This window comes from Leptonychotes weddellii, chromosome 1 (genome assembly GCF_054177405.1).
Source record: "Leptonychotes weddellii isolate Sample4059 chromosome 1, ASM5417740v2, whole genome shotgun sequence".
NCBI classification, from domain to species: domain Eukaryota; kingdom Metazoa; phylum Chordata; class Mammalia; order Carnivora; family Phocidae; genus Leptonychotes; species Leptonychotes weddellii.
The window spans coordinates 140,045,929-140,055,147 of record NC_138369.1 but is presented as its reverse complement, the minus strand read 5'-3'; the positions used below and the strand labels follow the sequence as shown (position 1 = coordinate 140,055,147).

The window sequence follows — 9,219 nt, the reverse complement described above, 5'->3', positions numbered from 1 at the left end:
ATTAGATTCCTTGCCATTCCGTGGCTGCAGGAAGCCAGAAGTCTCAAGCTTAGTAGGCTGTTTGTTTTGGGAAGAGAGATAAGAAGGAAAACAAAGCAGGTCCTTGAATGAAGCCCCAAGCCATAGGAGCCTCTGCAGAGGCACTGACTTCTGTCCCACAACTTGGCACTCCCCTCCAGGGATGCCCACACTGATCTAAGGGCCATCTGATTTTGAAAAATAAAGGCCATGGTTCTAGTCCTTTGCCCCTAGAAAAACCCCCTGGTTCCACCACTGATAACTGTGTATCTTTCTCTGTGTATTCCTCCTATACGTCCAGGGCCAGATTAACAGTCCTTCTCAATCTCAAATTCCTAATCTGAACAAACCCTTCAGTTTGGCAAACATTGGCTGAACCCCTGTGATGTGCCAAGGCTTTTCTAGATGCTAGGGTTACCAAGATAAAGTGAACACAACCTTGCCTTCAGGAAGTTTATAGTCTGGGACCAGAGAATAGAGATCAGAGGCACGTCACAGACACACACGCGCGTCACAGATACACACATGATCAATTACATAAATTATTGTGAAAACGTTATAATAGATGTGCAAAGCGCTGTGGAAACTGGGATGAGGAATAGTCACTGGAGGCATTATACGGTGACACTTGAGGTAAGCTTTGAAGGGTAATTAAGAGTTCCTCTGGTTGAAGGGAGAAGGGGGAGATGGTTCTGGTAGAAGTGAGGGTGTGAAAATGCAGCTTGCCCTGATTTTAGGGCTTGTGAGAGGAAAACCTGGGAAAGGTTGACAGCAGCCCAGTTATAAAGGACCTGGAAGGTTGTGCGAAGGAGTTTGGACCTTATTTAATCATGCTCAGTTGGGGAGCTGTGGAAGGTGGGTCTGTTAGCTCCTTAGCTTATTTGTTTTTAACCAGCCTCAAAAGGGAAAAAAAATCACTCCTACTTCCTTCACATTTTCAAATCAGCTGCTTTTGTTTCCTGTTCCTTTCTAGGCCTCAGCCAACTGCTTACATGCTTTTTACAAAATGAGATCTAGGTTTTTTTTACTTAACCTCTTTTACATATTTTTCATGTTGCTACCTGATCTTTATAATTATCATTTTAATGGCTGCATAATAATCTATCAGTTATTATGCTATAATTTATTTAAAGCAGTAAAATGAAAAGAACCAAAAAGTTTTTAGAGTTAGAAGCTGTTCATATCCTGCTTGTGATTTACCATCTGTGTAATCTTGGACAAAATATTTAATCACTCTGAGCTTTAATTTCTTCATTTATAAAATGTGCTGATCATATACCTACCTACAGGGCCATTGTGAAGAGTATCTCAAATTAGGTGAATTATGAATTATGGCCTGGAGGAGGCACTTATTCAGTGGGGGGTGGTGGCTGCCCACTTATCATCTTTACTGATTGGTTGAGCTTGATTTTCTAGAAGGAAGGAAGGTGGCAATATGGAGGTGGATTAGATGGGGAGAGGAGAGCTCTAGACCTACAGAGGTCAGCAGTAGTTGCCCCTAGTCCGTGTGACTGTTGAGTGCCCCAAATGTGGTCAGTCTGAATTGGGATGTGTAGTAAACATAAAACACTAGGTTGAGAAGACTTAGTATGAAACAGAATATAAAACACCTTGTTAATAATTTTTGTATTAATTATACATTAACATTATATTATTTTGGATATATTGTGTTGAAAGATGTTAAAATTATTTTCACTTGATTTTAAAATGTGGCTACTAGAAAACTGTAAATGACATATGGGGCTTGCACAGAGTTCCTCTGGCTGCTTTGAGTCCCTATGACTGATCATATACAGGAAAGACAGGAGGAATAGTTACATTTGAATATGTGTTTGTATAAGCAGATCGTCAGTGGGTGTCCTCTGAGTGGCAAAATGAAAGGCAAGTATTTGTTCTAGACCAGAGAAGCTGTCCCCATTTTCCTTGAGTTGGCCATTCTGTTAACCATGTCATGCGCAGCAGCGGTGAGATTACTGGCCAAAGTGCTCATTGCACGGAAGCCTGGGAAGAGCGTGACTTCTCTGCTGAGCTCACAGAGCGCCTCAGGCCCGCCTGGCAGTGAAGCGCCAGGCGTCCCACTCGCTCTTTCGTGGAGCACTTCTCTGTCACACGTGCAGTATGCGGGGATCACACACCTGGGAAGAAGATCACATAGACAAAATGAAATTGGAGGGACAGGCTTCTTCTGTAGGGGGGATAGGTGCTCTGAGTCCTGTACAACCCTGCTCAGTTGTGTGTCTTCACCTTCTCTGGTTTAAAGTCCTCAGAGAAGAGGTGTTCTCGCCTTTATGGATGTAAATGGATTTGATGCTGAGGCTGGCTTCCGGGTAGCATTTCAGATAACCAAATGCTATTTAAGTTTTCCAGCCAGGAATTGAAATTGTACCTAGCTCTTAAAATATCCACTGTACCATTTCGTGTAGGGTTGTTGGGTAATAGAGCCTTAAAATCAAGATACAAGATAGAAGCAAAGATAATTTATAAGAACTTTTATATATTTTCCTACAGTTGGTCTCCCGTGGGTTGAGTTCAGGAAACCACAGATTTGTGATGCATCTTAATGGGGCAAGAGCAAGGCAAGTGGAAGATACAAAGTTTGGAGGCAAAAAGTAACCCACAACAAGCACCAGTATCTGCCGTGCTCTGAGAAGTTGTATCTGACTTAGCCTGCCTGACTTTGGCCTTGGTTGATGCAGATAGCGAAAAGGCCTGGTGACAGATCCTGGCATCACTGTGGCAGGGGCATTGCTGTACCTTTGCCAGGAACATTCTGCTTCTGCTGAAGTACTGTCACCCATCTGAACCCTGACTGTAGTTGTCAGTTGGACAGAGGGTTTCATGTTCTTGGTCAGCAATGGTAAAACTATAGGAGCATATATATGTTTCATTCATTTAGCAACCATTTACTGCTCTTTTTCTACATGCCAGACACCATGGGGTTAACGTTTTCCTGTGGGAGAGGACATGAAAGTTTTAATAGCTTTTTTTTTTTTTCTATCTGGATTTTAAATTTGTGACTTTTACAGTCACAGAACAAAAAACTTTGTTTCACAACTTATGAAACGGATTCTTTACTCTTTGAGGACTTCCTGTATCCTGGGTACCAATTTTATTTTTTCTGTGAAATTGGGAGAAATATACTCTTTTCCCCCTCCTACATGCTCTGCCCTCCTTTTAGGCCTTGGGGAAGAATCACCTCTGATCTCTGGGAGCCCCAAATCTCACTTCCAGCAGATATACTTATGACAAGGCTTCACCTGCTACACAGCCCACTCCCTCAACGCAGAGGGCCCCGTGTGCCCTGACTGGGCTGTGACAGACTGCAACTGTCACCTCCTCCTCAGTGCTGGCCAGCCAGAGGAGGAAACTGGCCCCTGTGTGGCAGGCCGGTGGGTCTTCTGCCCCTACAGAGATTTACGTTTGAAATGGTTTCATCCCATTGCACTACCTATGACTTTTCAAGGCAACTGTGAAGAGCTGGGAATTGGCCAAAGGCCTGACACCTCAGGGGGTTAGGTGTCACTGGCTATACCCCTCTCCCCACTTGGCTCCCCTGGAAGCCCCCACTTCTCACCTCTCCCCACCAACTGCAACCCCCACCCAGCACTGTCATTCCTAACCCCAAAGGCCAGCCTTTCTGCCAGCGCAGGCCTCTCCAGGTTAGAGCTCTCTTAGGGACCCTTTCCTTTTGAGAGGAAGAAAGAAAGAAAAAGGGAGGAAAACCAGAAAGAAAGAGGAAAGCAGAAGAATGAAACTGGACCGAAGGGGCAGTGGTGCCTTGAGCTATCTCACTGCATTACAATGAGTATGGACTCTATTAAGCTCCGTTCTGCCTGTTAGTGTTTCCCAGGGCAACACAGCCCCCATATGGCAAGCATGCAGCAGATTAGGGTAGGCCCCTGGGCCTCATTGAAGGCTGGGGGGGCTTGACTGGCAGTTGAACCCCCTCCTACCTCCCCCTACTCCTCACACTTGACACTGCCTGTGTTTATCTAAAGCAAGGAGGGGGGGTTGCATTTGGAAGGGTTTTTGTCCAGCTCTGAGAGAGGGGAGAGGAGGCTGGAGGCAGGGTGGGTTGAGGGAGGTTGAGGGAGGAAGGTGGGTGGAGGTGGGGTGGAAAGGGGATAGGCAAGGAGGGGAAGCCTCATAAATATTCAAGAGGAGTGGTGAATGGAGAGAGAGAAATAAAGCAGATGGAATTCGTGTTAAAGAACAGCACAATCACCCTGTTTTGAGCCCTCCAAAAACAAAAACAAAAAAAAAAAGAAAAGGGAATGGCTTTCTAGGAGTGTAGAAGCTGCGTTTATCCAATTAGCAGGGTTGTCAAATTGAATTTATATGGAATAGGGTGGGGGAATTGAGAAGGGAGTGTAGAAGAAAGGAAGTGGTTTTCCTTTTCTCTTAAGGTTTGTGGGTTTCCCCCCACCACTGCCCCTTATGGCTAGATTTTTAAATTTCCTTAAAGAGAAATTTAAGGAATGGGTATGTGTGACAGTTACCAAGGAATGGGTAAATGTGACTTCCTAGTAACTTTTTCCTCAAGTGGTAGAGGTGGGATAGAATTAGATCTGTCCAGTGGGCAAATCAAGAGACCACATCTTCCCTTTACTCAGAAGGCAGAGGTGGCTTCTCTGGGGATTCCTCCCTAGAACCAAGATGGTCCTTCTATCCCCTTCCATGGATAGTGAAGGGGTTCACCTACCTGAGTGGAAATAGGTTCTGTCCATGTTGGTTAGCAACTTGTTATAAATTTTGGGTTCAGTGAATGAGGAGCCCAGGTTGGGCAAATGCCACTTTGATTATTTATTTATTGCCTTCTCAAAAATCATCAGTGGGTCCCCTGTCTGTGGTGTTCATCTTCAGACTCTTTTCCATAGTCTTCCACAGCATGACCCAATCTCAGTTTCTTACCTTGCCTCTTTTCATTTTTCTGGAAGTCTCCAAAATAGGGTACAAGTTCCACAGGGGAAATAGAAGAAATTCCACTGGAGTACCAGAAGAAAATATTAGAGCTGCTCTTAAGGTTGATTTCTGTCTAAAAAAGGAATAGGAAAGAAATTCAGCTTTCCTGATATTTAATACAAGGGTTGACGGTGGTACCTTTAGTCTGTATATCACACGGTGATGGGTCACAACAGTAGCCAGAGATCTCCTCTGCATCATAGTGGAGCCCTCACTTGCTTATTCACTCCTCAGTTTTCCTGTTCTCTGTTAAGTGGGTTTACAGATTATATAATTTACTTTTGACTAAATTAATGCTCACAAAAGGACAAGTGGCTTAAAGAGATTGCTGCAAAGAAACTGGGGCTGAAGAGTATACAGCTAATCCAAGCACATGCTAACAGGAAAAAAACAGCAGAGCTGACCCTCTTCAAGCCATTTAAGAAAGTAAAAACAATGCTAATGGAATCCCATCTGATGAGAAGTCAACAAAATAATTAACATTCAACCAGACCGTTTGGAAGAAGTTATATCCATATCATTACTGATGCACCTAATCCTAAACAGGCTTTCTGTCTTAAAGTATTAGCTTTAATTACATTATAAAACAATCATGATTAACATGTTATTAAAACATGGTTTCACTTTACCTACTCTTTTTAAATTTTAGTTTGGCAGCCCATGCATTTAATTTATGAATAAATGTGAATGGGTTAGGGATATTTGCCCAGAATATTTTACTCCTAAGAAAGCAAGATCAGAAAAGTTTGGAGACCCACTGTTCAAGATAAACCTTCTGTAACAGCCAAACTGCTTGATGTACCAGCCTCCATTAGACCTTTCCCACCAGCCCTGCCCTCAGCTCTTTACTTATGCACATCCCAAGAGGCCTTCCAAACCCTTTATCCAGGAAACCTTTCCTGAAGACCCAATATTGAAGATGCTCCCCTTTGGAGCTAGGCCTTCTGAAACACACGTGACCTGTGTCACCAGGACTGGAGAGAAGAGAAACAGTTCTCTAGCTCTGGCTCTCTAGCTCTTAACAGCCTTTCCCTAGAAGTGACACATGACATGTTCGCTCACACTCGATTGGCCAGCACTAGTCACATGGCTCTAAGCCATCTGCACAGGATGTTGGGAAGCCAGGAGCTCGAGGAGATTTGCTGAACACTAGCTGACTTAACGTCCCAAGCTGTACGTTCCTCAGGACAGAATCCATCTTTTAATACAGCGACTTGCCTACTGTCTTCTATGGTAGATCACAGTAATATTTTTTCTACCTGATAGTAGTGAAATCACAATATCATTTTTTAATAGACATCCAGACAAAAATCTGATTAAAGAATAAGCTAGAGGGGTGCTTGGGTGGCTCAGTCGGTTAAGCAACTGCCTTCAGCTCAGGTCATGATCCCAGGGTCCTGGGATTGAGCCCTGAGTCGGGTTTCCTGTTCAATGGGGAACCTGCTTCTCCCTCTCCCTCTGCCCCTCTACCCTCCCCCCACCAACCACCGCTTGAGTGTTCTCTCTCTAGCTCTTGCTCTATCTCAAATAAAATCTTTTAAAAAGAAAAAGGAATAAGCTAGACATATATTTAGAGGCTGGCTAGAGCATGACTTATACTTAAGAACATCAAAGTTTTGTTATTCTCTCCTGTTTGACATCAGAGCAGTCTGGGTAGATGTTCTAGATATTAGTCTAGAACTGCATTGCCCAGTGTGGTTACATTAAAAATTTAGTTCCTCAGTCACATTAGCCACACTTTAAGTATTTGATAGCCACAAATGGCTAGTGACTCGTGCTGATAGTGCAAATGTAGAATGTTTTCACCATTGCAGAAAGTTCTATTGAAGGGGATTGTGTGAAGAGCAGTAAGAGATTGTTCTAGATTTGGATATAAATGGTAAAAGAATGAAAATGACCACAGAGAAAGTTACTCTTTTTCTGTTTTAAAAAAAGATTTGTTTATTTGAGAGAGAACGAGCATGTGCGCGTGCGCAAGAGGTGGACTGGCAGAGAGAGAGGGAGACAAGCAGACTCCCTGCTGAGCACAGAGCCTGACATGGGACTCAATCTCAGGACCCTGAGATCATGACCTGAGCAGAAACCAAGAGTCAGATGCTTAACCAACTGCGCCCCCCAGGCCCCCCAGAGAAAGTTACTCTTATAGATAACGATCCAGGTAACATTATTTTTCTGCATAAGAAAGTAGATTCAAAAATATTCCCAATTTAATTCTAAAAGTAGTTCTAAGCAGTTGGTAAATATGACCTCAGAAACTGTTTGCTGGGAGGCAGTATTGGAATAGTAGAGAAAGCCTGGGACTAGGAGTCAGAAGGCCTGACTTGGAGCCCTAAATCTCTCTTAATTAGCTGGGAGACCTTCTGCAAATCACTTAGTCTCTCTGCTCCTTGCTTTTCTCATTTATACCATTCAATACCCAGAGGTGTTATTCTAAGCTATTATTTTATTTTCTCTGAGGTCCCTCCTAATTTAAAATCTTTCTTTTTAATTAGGTCTGTGGGTAAAAGTACAAGTTTTTAAGTAAAAATGACCTTTCCTAAACCCTTCTCCTCAATCTATTTAAACTCCTATATTCAGCCCTTTGGGAACTAAATTCACTTGTTTCCCAGGGATTTCCCCCAATGCCACTCCTCTGAGCAGGAGTGCCAGCCTCTTTTTTGAGGCCAGGGGGCTACCAGCACCCACCACCACCCTGCCCCCCACCACCGCCTCCCCACAGCCACTTGGCATCACCTCTTATGAGCAAATCTTCTCCCTGCCTTCAAAGAGCTTTGGGAAAAGTGAATCTTACTCTATAGAATTGGGATCTTGCAAAAAACAAACAAAGTAATTTGGGGTCAGAAATATTTCTTTTTTCATGTGGCTATCCCCCCTCAACCAATGGAACAAAAAAAACTTTGTCCAATCTTGTTCTTGTCACTGAAAAGAATGCTTTTTTAGAACTAAGTCTTTCTATGGTTTCTGCTAGATCACATGTCTTTCCATTTCACTCATCTTGGTTATTGGCCATAGGATATCCAGAGGGTGTGCATTGTGTTTAAGACCACGAAGGCTTCCCTTTCTTTCCAGGACAGCTGCAGTGTCCTGGGCGGCCAGGGAGGAGATGTGGCCTCCTGTGCCCTGGTCTCGCCTGTGTTCCAGCCAGTCCTCTTGGGAGAAGGTGGAGCTGGCTGCCGCCTGCTGCTGGTGGATTCACAGGTGTTTGTCATTTTCGCACAAAATAAATACTCCGAGCCTATAATTTCTCATTGGTCTCAACCCCAGAAGTGTATTCTGTTGTTGTTGTTGTTGGAAAGTTTTGAAAATGTCTGCTGGGTGGAGATAATTTCAGTGGGAGCGAGTATGTCAGCAGTTAAGTTTCTCAGACACATTTTCCTTTTGTTTTCCGTGTCCAGATAATCCTTAAAAATAGCAAGGACCTAGGCCTCAGTGAGGAATTCATGTCAGGAATTTATTCTCCCCTCTGTTTTTGATTTTTTTTTTTTTCCTTCACCTCTCCTCTTTTTCTGAGAAAATCCGTAGAAAATAAGAAGGATCTACTTCTCATTGCCAGGAAAAATAATGGGCCTTACTGTTGCCTTCATCCAACTTTGAAATTGCACCTTGTTCATTTCACAGTGGGACAAAGGCACACTGCAAGTAGGAATTCTAGTTAAGCCTTAGTTGTCTTTTAGTTTTATCGTTACAACAAAATTCTCAGAAATTTATATCTTTGGATGATCTTTCTAGACCAAGCTCACTAGGTAGCTGGGTCCAGGAAGCAACTCTGTTTTCCTGGTTGCTAAATAAGATGCATGATAGCTACAGCGATGCCCCTTCCTCCCTATTTTTGTCATAGTTTTGCATTTTGTGAAGGAGACTCCATGTGACCTGCTTTGGGATCACCAAATGATATCTGTTTACAAATCTGTCGTGGGGATTAATGAGTTAACTCCTTTCTCCCTCTTTAGATACCTGCTTCCTCTTACTCCGTTTCTGTCCCCAGATACATTCTTTTCTCTTGGTTGCTTATAAAAGCGGATTGGTGACTGGCAGCAAAAGTGGGGTCTGTTTCCATTTTGAATCCTATAAATTACCAAGTGTGCAGAAGTAACAGTAATTGTTTGGCTGGTCCTCGTTAAGCAGAAGGGGGTCTGGGCTGAATTTCCTCAGTAAAACCGTTGTGGACTTTACAACCCGAACACCTCTGCAGCTACCCTGTGCTCAGATAACTAACAGCCCTCCTGTCCTGTTTGTCTG

At 43.4% G+C, this 9,219-nt stretch overlaps 1 protein-coding gene across 3 annotated transcripts in view; it reads left to right on the top strand.

Annotated features, from left to right (window-relative positions):
* BOC (BOC cell adhesion associated, oncogene regulated) overlaps window positions 1–9,219 on the top strand; it is a 116,332-nt gene that overhangs the window by 70,030 nt on the left and 37,083 nt on the right. The window lies entirely within an intron of this gene.